This window comes from Protopterus annectens, chromosome 1.part2 (genome assembly GCF_019279795.1).
Source record: "Protopterus annectens isolate FY-2018-M chromosome 1.part2, PAN1.0, whole genome shotgun sequence".
Classification (NCBI taxonomy): Eukaryota; Metazoa; Chordata; order Ceratodontiformes; family Protopteridae; genus Protopterus; species Protopterus annectens.
In genome coordinates this window covers 410,033,551-410,047,063 of record NC_056727.1, presented here as the reverse complement: position 1 = coordinate 410,047,063, position 13,513 = coordinate 410,033,551, and the positions used below count along the sequence as shown (strand labels likewise).

Below are 13,513 nucleotides of genomic sequence, written 5' to 3'. Positions count from 1 at the left end.
GCAATTTCCCTTAAGAGCACACAGAGACCACAGTCAGTCCAGGGCTGGTTTCTCCCTCTTTTTCTAGATCCACAATAAGACTCCCCACTGGCACAACTACAGAGTTGAGATCTCAGCTGAGTGGACAAGCTAAGACCTCCAGCATCCTCTGTGTCCAACAAGTGCTTCATGTCCCTGCCCAAGTAGCTGACACACACTCTGAGGTTTGATTTATACACAAACACACATCTGGGAAAGGCTGGCACAGGTTTACTAGCTATGTCCTCTTCTGCCCAGGTTATAAAGTAGTTATTACTGCCACCAGCCACATCTTTTTCAGCCACTTTAAGGCCCTTAACAAAGGGTGTCCAATCTTACTGTGTAATGTTACCATCAATACGCATGCTAGTTTGACCAAGAGCAAGGCTATTAGGAGTGGCCTACACAGTGTCACCAAAGAAGTATGCAAGTATTCCCAGAAGTTAAGTATCAATAGACAGATCAGCCACAATGAAAGGTTTAAATATACTTAATAATGAATAATAAAAGAACAAGACAGTACTAAATATACATTTACAGTTACATCAGAGTTCAAAATCACAAGAAATATTTAAAACAACATTGCAGGACAGTCTCAAATAAATAAGGAAAATATTTAAGTTAAGCACTGCTATATTCCTGACTATATCTAAGAGAATTACTATACCCTATACCCTAGTTCACTTAATTACAGCAGCAAGGGAGATGTGGTGAGTGGATCTTGATGTCAGGTCAAAGACAGAATATGGAATGCAGCCTCTCTTTCAGCGACTTCTTAAATTAATATCTCAAATATTACTGCTGGGATAGCTTATAGAATGACATTTCTTGTCATCTGACTCTATCCCAGGTAAAAGCCACACTGCTGAAAGCTAGCAGTATTTAGCATCTACCTGTGAAAATACATACACAAGGGCTTTCCTTCAAACCTCTGCAGATCCTGGAAGTCATAAAACAATAAAACACTTCCAAGACAATACAGAGACCTTCTCAGCACAGACATTATGTCTGTTACTACATTGAAACTAAAAGATGTTGTTGTGTCTTTTGGCTTTTCCCGGTTAGGGGTCGCCACAGCGGAACTCCGGTCAGCTAATGATTGGCAGTAAATTTTTACGTGCCGAGTTGCCGGCTCTGACGCACAACCTTCAACGAAGGTATGCCCATTCATGCATGTCTCCACACAGAAGACGCTCTAGCTGAGAATCGAACAAGACAACGTCTTACTGTGAGGCAACAACACTACCACTGCACCACTACCGCAGTTGCATTGAAACTAAAAGATTATTGTGTGGCCATAAAGTAATTTAATTTCAGCTATTTTTCTGAAGTTAACCTTCTGTATCCAGTTTCCATTGTTAAAATATATACATTTAACCGTTATAATAGTGTATGTTTCCCCCTCCCCTTCCATTTATTACCTTAAACCAATCCCAAAGTTAATACATATTACCTGTGGCAGGCACCATTTTTAAAAGTACAACCACCCTGCTACTATCCCCATGAAGATCTCAGCGTCTCTCCAGTAAGTTTTAAAACTAGATTTGCTTATTTTTTTGAAATTGTGCTCCACAAACATCTAATATGATTTAAGCTGTATTAATGCAGGTTACTATGGTGTGCTAGCATTTGTTTGTCTGCACCAAGTTCTTTAGTATACTTGTATGTGCTATTTGCATAGCTGCACATTGTTAACAAATAGTATTCCTGTACATTTGTTGTGCGCAGACAGCTCATATTGGTGTCTAATTACATCTATATAATTGTGTTGTAAATGGTGCATAGAATCACATTAGAGACCCAGGACAGAGTGCTGCTCGCTATATTTTTTTTATCTGCGACTGCATACCTGTCAGCTGAGGTCTGTTCCCACAAATGTGTTATCCAGATGGCTCAGTATCTGCTTATATTAGTAATTGAATTCAGACATATTTTCCTGTATGCAGTAGCTATTTGCACAGTTTATTTTCTAATCTTTATAATGTATCTTTATCATCTCAAAAGTGCTCGCTCCTCTCTGTACTCTTCTTTTCTAGACCCAACACCACTCTAAGGAAACAGCTGCAATAACACCTTTATCTTTAACCCGACCGAGGGATACACTGTTATATGAAAAGCGTAGTCTGAGTCTGAACTGTCTGTGAACATAAACAGCTAAAGTTAACTTTGTGTATGTGTCTAGCTGTTTGAGCTAATATTCATAATCCCTTGGAGAGCACTCTGCTTTGGCTTGTAAGCAGCCCCTCCCTCACCTTCCATTTCTTTTTTATTCCCTTCTGTGAGCAAATAGTATCCATAACTGATCAAATACTGTGTGTATTTGTTAATTTAATTGAGAGCATGGTAGCCTGCAGATATAAGGATATGCTGTTTTCCACCTGATAAACAATTAAGAAATGACTTATGGCTTCACAGCAGCTTGTGGTCAATTCTTGGCTCATCCCGCTCAATTCACCCTTACTATGCTCCCCACCCTGCCCCCATATCCAACCCACCCCCTGATACCCATAATTTAAACGCAATCAAACCACACCCACCAAGTTCAACTCACCTAAGCTGGTATACCAATTACAACTAACCCCTCCCATTACAAATTACTAGCTGTCTACAACAGATTTGCACACACACACATAAAAGTGATTACCCAATAGAAACATAGCCTGTAAACACCCTAAAAATTTAAAAGGTAACCCCTAACCTCGAATATGTGACACTGTAATATACTAATACCTTAGCAAACAAGAATTTAACTTCCCTCAATACTGATCATTTTTCAAATAATTTATCAAACACAAATACTATCATGTTTGTACATGATCTTATATTAACTTTATTCTTCACGAATATCACCACATACCATTTCCAACTAGACAATCAGTATATAAAGCAAGCAACAACATTTAATAGCCCTACCCTAACACCACCTAATAGCTTTTATGTGTTCCCATCATTGTTTATAACCACACTCACAGACCTGAAACAACACCGACTACTCTTTACAAATGAAAGCCTCCATAAATTTCCTATAAAAGTCACAAAAGACTATTCAAACTTTTTCAGTTGCTCAGTCACATAGCAGCCAAACTTATGTTTAGTGGCAAATTCACCCAAACCCAGGCCCCGAATGCATGATCTCATTAAACTCCCCAATGCAAATCAAACTACCTACTCCACATAAAAGTTCTGAAATACTGCTACTAAACCTAAATCTTAGAAGTATGCTGAATAATATACAAGAACTCCATGCGACTCTCTCCATTTACAACCCAGACATTACCATCCTTACTGAAACCTGGTTGAAACCACATATACCAGACACAGAAATAACCCCACATGGTTACAATATTCTAAGAGCTGACAGAAAAGAAAAGAAGGGAGGTGGTGTAGTAATTCTCTAAGGATCCGCTCAACTTATAAGCTGTAAACATAAACATTACTAACATTAATAATGCAGAGCTACTCATAACGAGATTACAACTAAACCAGAATATTTATATATATATATATATATATATATATATATATATATATATATATATATATATATATATATATATGAAATAGCCATCTACATCCCTCCAGGAAACAATTCCAGTACAATCGAAATCATTCTCCAAAATATCACAGAAGCCATATCACAGGAAACCATTACTGCAGACGACCTTAACACAGACTGGATGACATGTAACTCTGACAATCCTCATAACTACCTAAACCTCCATGGTTTCACTCAAATGATTTCTCATCCAACTAGAATTGACAAGAAAACAGCTAATCTATTTTGGACTGGATCTTTAATAAACCCCAGTATTAGCAAATAGCAGGGTCTCTCCCAGATCACTTAAGTGACCACTTTGGAACCTGCATACTGAGAAATCACAGTTACCCTACTAAACTAATCAACTTCCGCCAAATTTGTAATAAGAAAAATCTTAATTTACAGATTCTACTTAATATTCTTGAAAAATCAGTCTGGACTCTTCTTAAGCAACTGCCCTGAAATGCTGCTGTGCAACACTTCAAGGACACCTTCCTTAACAGACTTGCACCTCCAAGAACAATTCATATCAAAGCCAACTACACACCATGGTTAATCCATGAGACCCGTACCTTCCTAAAACAAAGGGACAAAGTATGGCAAACTTGGGCTAAAAATAAATCCCTCCAAAACAGTTTAATTTACCAGCAACTTAGAAACTGTGCCGAACACCAAATTAAACTAGACAAACACTACTATTCTAGTTTACAATGGAAATACAGAATGAATCCACAAAAATTCTGGAACACAATCAATAGCATACTTCATCCTGGCCAAACCACAACCCCCCCAACTTACCTGATAACACAAACAATATTGCTGAACAATTCAATATATTCTTCACTGAAAGTGTTTTAGCACAGACTAAGAATAGCAAGTCTCCCACAATTCCAACATCCAACAATCCAAGCAATATTATAGATGCATTCTCATTTCTGACAGTCCCGAAACAAACTATTGCAAAACTATTAAAGAAGTTGAAACCCACTTCACTGGCAGCAGATAACTTGTCAGCAGAATATCTAAAATTAACAGCAGATGTTATTGCCTTCCCAGTGTAAATACTTATAAACTGCTCTATAACAGAACAGTATGTCCCAGCTGTTTGGAAAATTGCATATATGACACCATTATACAAAGGAGGTAATTCAACAGAACTAAAACTACCGGCCCATTGTTATACTTTCACCACATTCTAAAATTCTGAAAAGACGTATCCACTTTCAACTTCTTAAACACCTTCTAAACAATTTCCTCTCATCGTCACAGCATGGATTCCGACCACATCTCGGCACTACTACAGCTCTTCTAAGTTTCACTACTACTATAAATAAATTCAGAGACAATGGGAAAAGTGTCTTCAGTCTTTTTGGACATGTCTAAAGCATTAGATACAGTTTCCCATCCTAAGTTACTATACACTCTGAAAAATTTTAATATCAACCCTGATGCATTTGCACTTGTTTCTGTCCTGCCATGCTCAGCACTTGTTCAGAACTTGTAAGCACTAAATAAGCTACTAATTACTATAGCACTCAATCTTCCTCATTACCTATAGGAAAACAGTTTTTGTACTTACTTTTCTTAATTGCTTAGAGAAAAACAGCTCTTGTGCTCACTTATCTGGAGGAAAATAGTTTTTTATTCAGGCATGCCCAAGGGTCAGCTCCCAGTGTTCTCTCCTGTCTATCTGATGAATCTGGGCATCTTGAGGCAATGTAGAAATTGCCTCATGTACACAGACAACCCACTCCTCCTACCAGCCAACACTACAAGCTGTGAGAGATGCACTTATCTAGCCAAACTGGAGGTAAAGCTCTCTCCAGCCAAGACTGAACTTGACAGTCATGAGGAGAAGGTAAACATCTGCACCACACCACACTCATCACATAGTCTCACTAAATCTACACCACCAAAATCCATACACAGTAACACAAAAACATTCGCAGAGGCTCTCAATAATAAGCAACAGAGACCTCCAAATCAGAAACGCAAGCAACCTCCATCCCCCAAAACAACCCAAATGACACATGGCCCACAGACTCAGTGTGCCACTCAACCACAGCTAATAAGGCAAAACAACGCACCCAACACACTAGTCATAGGTGACTATAGTCAGGCACACAGATGTCCCACTCACCAGGCTAAACAAGGAGAAGGTTACTGTCAGCTGCCTCTCGGGTGCAAGGATCTGTCACATAACCCACGCACTCAGGTCACTCCACAACAAGTACAAATATGACTTTGTCATTGTCCATGTTGGTGTGAATGACCTGAGACGTACCTCCCTGGACTGCATGAAAAGAGACATGGAAGAGCTATTCGATCTTGTAGCCCAGGCATGTATGACCCTAGCCATGAGTAGCATTCTGCCATCGCCCAGAATGATACCGCAGTACAAGGACAAAATGATCGACTTCAACAATTGGCTAAACTTCTGGTGCCATTCTAAGGGGATCCAGTATCTATCTGCTTGGAATGACATGGTCGACAGACCACGATGTTTTGCCATAGATGGCCTGCATCTGTCGTCCCTGGGATTCCAGATACTGGCTAAGGCTCTTGCTGCCCCTATAGTGCCTTTTTTAGGCAGGATTCAAATAACAAATTCACCACCATAACAGGAACAGGCAAGCAAAAATTGAGGCTAGAAGTCTAAATCTCAAAATGCACTCACTCAAGGCACTCCTTAAAATGGAGAACATTGATATCTGTGCAGTGACTGAGACCTGGTTCAAGGCTCCAGACAGCACCCCTGCACTACCAGGCTAGAACTCATACCACACATTTTGGCTATGTAACCTGGACCGAAACACCAAAGGCGGAGGTGTGTCCATACTCATTAAGGATATTCACACCTCCAGGCTAGTTGCGCAGCATAATGCATCCAAGGTTATCCAAGTGCAACTAACTCTGGGCAAAACTGCAATCCAAATTGTAGCTTGCTACAGATCCTCCACCATGCCCCAGGATTCCCACTCCTCTTTTCTTGATGTACTGGAAAATATTAGGGTTCAACCAAACACCCTAATAATGGGCGACTTCAACTACCCCACCATTAATTGGGAAAACTACTGGTATGCCAACTCCTTAGCTCAACGCTTTCTGGAATTCATAAACTCCAATGCCCTAGATCAACTTATCCATACCTCCACCAGAGGCAACAATATCCTAGATCTAGTCATTACCAACATGAGTGACCAGTGTTCCACACCTGAAGTCAACTTCTCGTTGGTCCGATCCAACCATAAGCTTATCACCCTTGATATCCACATCCCGCCCCCACCCCCATTAAGGAAACCACAGTAAAAGATTTCTCCAAAGCCAACTTCATGCTTCTTAAGACAGAAGTGGTGAGCTTCATGACACCCATGCAGATGGACAATACAGCTACAACTACTGAATCCTACACAAATGCACTCTATAAGCACTTACACAAGTGCATGGATCGTGCTATCCCAAACAGAACCAAGACGCTATTCTCCAAAAAAAGAAAGCCAATCTGGTAGTCCATTGCCATAAACAAACTGTACAACAGAAGGAGGAAACTGTTGCAAAAGAGAGTAAAATCCCATGAGTGGAGGAGCTCCCTGGTCAGCCTCAGTAAGAAGCTGAGATCCCTTATAAGATCCTCCAAAGCTAGCTACGAAAACAAAATCGCCACTAAATCCAAGGACAACCTCAAAGCATTCTATAGCTATGTCAAGAATCTAGATGGTAACACCCAGATCTGCTCTGAGTTACAGCACAAAGGCACGAAAATTACAGAACCAACTGATACTGCCAACATCCTGGCAGATCGGTTCAGTGCTAACTTTACCCCCCCCCCATCCCCTAAAGGGCCCACATCTATACAGGAAGAATGCAGAGTCCCTGTAATGACAACTACGCAGGTAAACGCTGCACTCTCTAAAGCCAAAAACGCAGCATCCATGGGACCGGACAACTTCCCAGGCTGCATTTTACACAAACTTCAGAACGAACTGGCTCCCCACTTAAGCACCATGTTCAATAATAGCCTCACATCAGGCTTTGTGCCCACTGAATAGCACACAGCAACAGTTATTCAACTCCACAAAGGGGGAGCCACCACTGATCCTGGGAACTATCCACCTATTAGCCTGACGAGCCTGGTCTGCAAGGCCATGGAATGTATCATCATGGAACTCATAAGCAAAGACATTGGTAACCTCCACACTCTGGATCCCACCCAGTTCGGGTTTGTGAAATGCAGATCATGCCTCCTGAACCTGATCGACTTCTTTGAGGCAGTCACCAAAGCCGTGGATAAGGGTAAGGTGGTTCACACAGCCTATCTTGACCTCGACAAGGCTTTTGGCCCCATCCCCCATTCTGGAATTATAGCTAAACTCACTAAACTAGGTATAGTCACAAGATGGGTTGCCAACTGACTCACTGACAGAACCCACGCCGTAAAATCTGCAGACTCCAAATCTGACTTCAAAGCAGTGACAAGTGGAGCACCACAGGGTTCCGTCCTGGGACCTCTCCTGTTTGGTATCTACTTCTCTTAAGTACAGGCTAACACAGAAGGCCTCTGGCTAACGAAGTTCGCAGATGACTGCAAACTAGGAGCCATAGTCAAGTCCCCAAATGATGTGGACATCCTACAGAAGGGCTTCACTGAGAGAGATGCCTGATGTCAGAGCCATGGCCTCAAGCTCAATGCCAAAAAGTGCTGTGTCATCCCCTTTGGTAAAAACTCTTTACCCATGAACTACCACATACGCAGCAATCTAGTTAACACCAAATGCGTGATAAGAGACCTTGGGACCCAGGTGGACAGTAGTCTCTCCTTTGATAGACACATCGCCACAGTAGTCAGGAAGTCCTTCTACGTGGCACACCTCATCATAAAAGGGTTCTCATCCAGGAAAAAAGAGGTCATTGTTCCCCTCTACTCATCACTCATTAGACCCATTATAGAATACAATGCCCCTTTTGGAATGTACCTCACAAGACATCTGCTGCAGCTGGAAAGGCCACAGAAGTACCTCACAATGAGGATTACTGGCCTCAAACAAATGCCCTACACTGACGGCCTCAAAAAACTCCAGCTTTACTCTGTAGCATATCGCCTGCTCTGAGGTGATCTCTGCCAAACATATAAAACTATGTCAAACTCAGAGCTGTTGGACATGCTACACCTAAAGAAAACCCAATCCCTCCGAGCTACACGCTCTAGGGACCTAAACCTTGTCACAACAATAAACAGGACAAGCTGGAGGGATATATTCCTGTCCCAGAGACTTTCTATACTCTGGAACAAGCTACCCATCTATGTCAAGCAAAGTTCTTCATTAGCACTCTTCAAGAAAAATCTTGATGAGTGGATGGGAAATAGGAAATACACCCCGGGATCACTTCTGTCTCTCTGCTGAACAGTGGGACAGGAAAATAACTTTCTTGGGTGGCGTAAGCTATGGTACCTTGCTGGCTAGGCTTACATAGGCCCACCTTCGCTCGTCACTCTTATATGCATCCCCCATACTTACCAACCTCAGAAAGTCAGAAGTAAATTAGAATTATGTTATAAGATCACCAAATTTACAACAGATTCCACACATTCAACCCATCACTGTCAATGCCTAAAAAATCTTTCTTGGTTGGAACTATCTCATATTATGGACTATAACCAGTTAATTATGGCTCACAAAATGATGCACAATCCTGACAATGTACCTTCCCTAAAAAATATTCTAAAACCCTACTCTAACATTCGTACTCTTTGATCATCTGTTGTTAAAAAAGACTTACTCCAAGTAACCAAAGTAGCCAATAGAGCAGGCACCTCTCTTTACTCTAACTTTGTTCCTAAAAATTGGAATACCCTTCCACATAGTATTAGCTCCATAAGCAATCTTAATCGTTTCAAAATATTTCTCAAAAGACACTTTTTTTGAATCCTGGCTTTGACATGTAACACTCCAGGTTAATTATTAACTTAGCATTACTTATACAATTTGGCTGTACATACTAACTCTGTTAATATATCCCTTCTAACCACACTACTTCTCTGTAAGTAGTTACATTCCTAGCTGCAACTCTCACCATGGAAGTATTACTAACTATGCACTACTTTGCCTAAGTGATTCTCCATACTTAATTTCCTAACTAATGTTATGTTCCTCCACATATATAAAATCAACCACATATTTGTCTATATTCAAGTGTTTAAAGTCTTGTTCTACTTGATACTATGTATATATTTTTGTTTTTACATTTTATCCTGTATATGTATTAATCATTTTTTGTTAATGTTGTTTATAATTTCTATTACTTGTGATAATTTGCATGTAAGCTTAGACTGGAGCTTTTCTCCCCGAGCCTCTGCTGAAAATGGGCACTGTCCCAGTTGGACCATCCTGGTAAATAAATGTAAAATAAAATAAATAAATAATAAAATGTACATTTCTGTTCTATTCCAGTAGGGCATGCTGTGGTTGCATTTTAAGAACTTTGCAAAAACCTTTCAACACACACTTCTATTCCAGCAGTTCGATATATACCTGACATACAGTTCAAATACATTTGTAACACAAGTATCTTATATGAATCATGTTGATATTCAAAAATGACATATAATTATGTACAAAATTCCAAACAGCTGGGCTTGCAGTATCTCCTTTTGTTGCACTTGCATATAAATCATGTTAATATTCACAGATGACATGTAATTATTTACAAAATCCCAGCTAGCTGTGCTGGCAGTACCTCCTTTGTCACACAAAGTATTATGGAAATTTTAAAAGCACCAGGGAACTTTCCTTACTCTTTGCAGAAGAGGTAAAGCACACACTGGAACTACTGGGTAGTACTGTAGGGCTGCTACTGCAGTTCTGGGAATTCCAAGATGGAGGAGAGTGCAGCAGAGATGGAGACTGGGGCAGGAGAAAACTTACGGAAGGAAAGAGAAGATGATGAAATACCTTACAGAGTTGGAAAGTGAAGGGCTGAAGACACATGTGCTAGAAGATTTGATGAACCAGGCAGATCCAAAGGAAGGACAGGAAGCACAATGCAGTCACATGGTGGACAGAGAGTTATAGGAGGAAGAAACTCGTGAGGTATTCTTGGCTGGTGGAATTGACAAGTTTTAAGGGTTTACCTCTACAACAGGATTTTCTGTTACAAGAAAGAAGTGATTCAGTTCCAGCAAGACAAGGAAGAATGGAAGGAGGAACTGAGAGGGGAAAAACATGAGCAGTAGAAGATGACCAGTGGTATGAATAAAAAAGAAAAATTATGGCAAGTATGATTGGCTATGACATTATGGCTAGTATTTATTTGCCACTAGGGTTTAACATTAAACACAAAAAAGCAACTCATTTGGGAGCTGAACATTTTTATTAATTAACAATCGAAAGCTTTAACTTCCTGGAAACAATTTATGACACAGACTAAAAAAAGGAAATACAGTAGCACCACAGAAAGACTGCCTACTTCACCGCTTATGATTACAACTAAAACAGAAAGTAAAAGTGCAATTTAGGTCTTCAGATATGGATGAACAAGAGATAAACTGTTTCATCTTTCACGATGCAGTAAAGTACATGAAGTTACAAAATATGGCAAAAGAAATGCATAAATTGGAGGATGGGAAGTTAAGGAGGAAGATATGAAGACAGTAATGACTGTTCTATTGAAGAAGAATAAGGGGAACAAGTTATGAGTGAGAATTTAGATGGGAATGGAAGTGAGGAAACCAAAGGCAAGCTTAATACTATAGAACACAGCAACTAAAAAAGAAAGAATAGACAATGACTGAAAAAAAACTGCAAAAAGGGGGAAGGATAATTTAACAATAGATACACCTTGAATGTTAATAGTATTATAAATGTTACATTTATAGGATGAGTAATGTCTTGGATGTTTGTGTTGAACATAATACTGATGCTGTTTATATTACTAGTATTATTAATATTATTATTTATATTTTCGATATATATATATATATATATATCATTTAGTCTATTATTATTATCAAGTTAATGTTTAGAAAATTTGTAGCACTGTGTTTTACTTCTTTTTCTCAAGCTTACTACTCAATTGTACCTAATTTGCTCCTGTACGTCTCCGTGTTATTATCACCTCTACTGTATAACTACCTTGATTGTTATTGTTTACCTTCTACCATGTCATTCTGTGGAGCTTTTCTCCCCAGGTCTCCATTGAAAAAGGACCTGTGTCGAGTCAGAATTTCCCGGTAAACAAATGTAAATAAATAAATATTCTGGTAATCAGGAAATTAATTGCAGTTCATCAAAATCCAGTACAAGTCTTGTGGGGTAAACAAGTATTATTGCACTTTAGGAAAGATATATGTTCAGAGGTTGCAGTTTTATTGGTTCTCACAGAAGATTGGAATTGCCATTTAAAGGAATACAAAAAGAAAATATCCTCTGATATTAGATTAATTCAAGAAGTTGTACGATAAGATAGGTTAGTATTACTGCCAGGTTTGAATTCAACATACAGACAGGGACACTTAGTTTAAGAAACTGATTATTGTGCTTTTTCTGCCTCACATTCTTAAATACAAACTAAGCTTCTTCATTTTTCTATTTCAGATTATAAGATTTTATTCAATGAATTGGGAGAAGATAAAACAATTCTTAATAACAGAAGGTAAGGGGATAAGACAGCTGAATGCAATTTAATACTCTAAATGTGTTTGGTATGACACTGTTAGACAAATTCATAAGATTGCTTCTGTGAAAGCTTGACTAAAATTTTAGGAGTGAAATTTTGATAAGAAAGTTTTGCGAAGAAGCAATGGGACAGTCTTCTATTAAGAATATAAAAACTGAAACGCTAGAGCTGCTTTCCTCAATCATTGCAAAACATGTATATGTATTACATTTATTTATACTAGTCAACACACACACATATAAATATATATATATATGAGAGAGAGCACAGCTAGAGGGGTTTGGATTTATTGACTTGAAATTGTCCATAAAAAGACTTAAAAGTAAAATAAAAAAGTCATAGACATTCAGAATTGCCATTTAGCTGGAACACCTGATATCCTTAAAGGGTAATTTACATATATCCCATGTTGCCTCCGATTCAAGTGGTTTAAGGTATCACACAGTGGAAATACTAGCTTTGCTAGATTTTTTGAGTGTATATATATATATATATATATATATATACATACATATGCATATATACATATATATATATATATATATATATATACACATACATATATATATATATATACATATATATATATATATATATATATATATATATATATATATATATATATACATATATATATATATATATATATATATATATATATATATATATCTATATATATATATATATATATATATATATACATATATATATATATATATATATATATATATATATATATATATATATATATGCATACATATATATATATATATATATATATATATATATATGCATATATATATATATATATATATATGCATACATATATATATATATATATATATATATATATATATATATATATATATATATATATATACATACATACATATATTCAGATCCACCCTTTCGACATATCATTTCCAATAAAAAAACTAAAACTGAAAAAATAGCACAATATTTGGACTCTATTCTCAACCCTTTGGTCCAACATACATCCAATTATCTGAAGGATTCTTGGGCTTTCCTGAATGATTTATTTGAACATAAAAAAGGTTTATCTGATTGTATATTTGTTTGTTTAGATGTGGAAGGTTTGTACACAAACATACCTCATTCTAAGGGCTTACAACTTTTTGACTTGTTTTTAAATAAGTACACCAATTTTTCCACATCCAAAATCCACACACTGCATACTTTAATTGAGTTAGTACTTAATAATAACTTCTTTTTTTTCAATGATAAAATATACAAACAAATTAAAGGAGTAGCAATGGGTTCTAT

At 37.8% G+C, this 13,513-nt stretch overlaps 1 protein-coding gene across 2 annotated transcripts in view; it reads right to left on the bottom strand.

Annotated features, from left to right (window-relative positions):
• The window catches only part of LOC122789371 (protein SLX4IP-like), a 613,751-nt gene that overhangs the window by 449,348 nt on the left and 150,890 nt on the right, over nt 1-13,513 (bottom strand). The window lies entirely within an intron of this gene.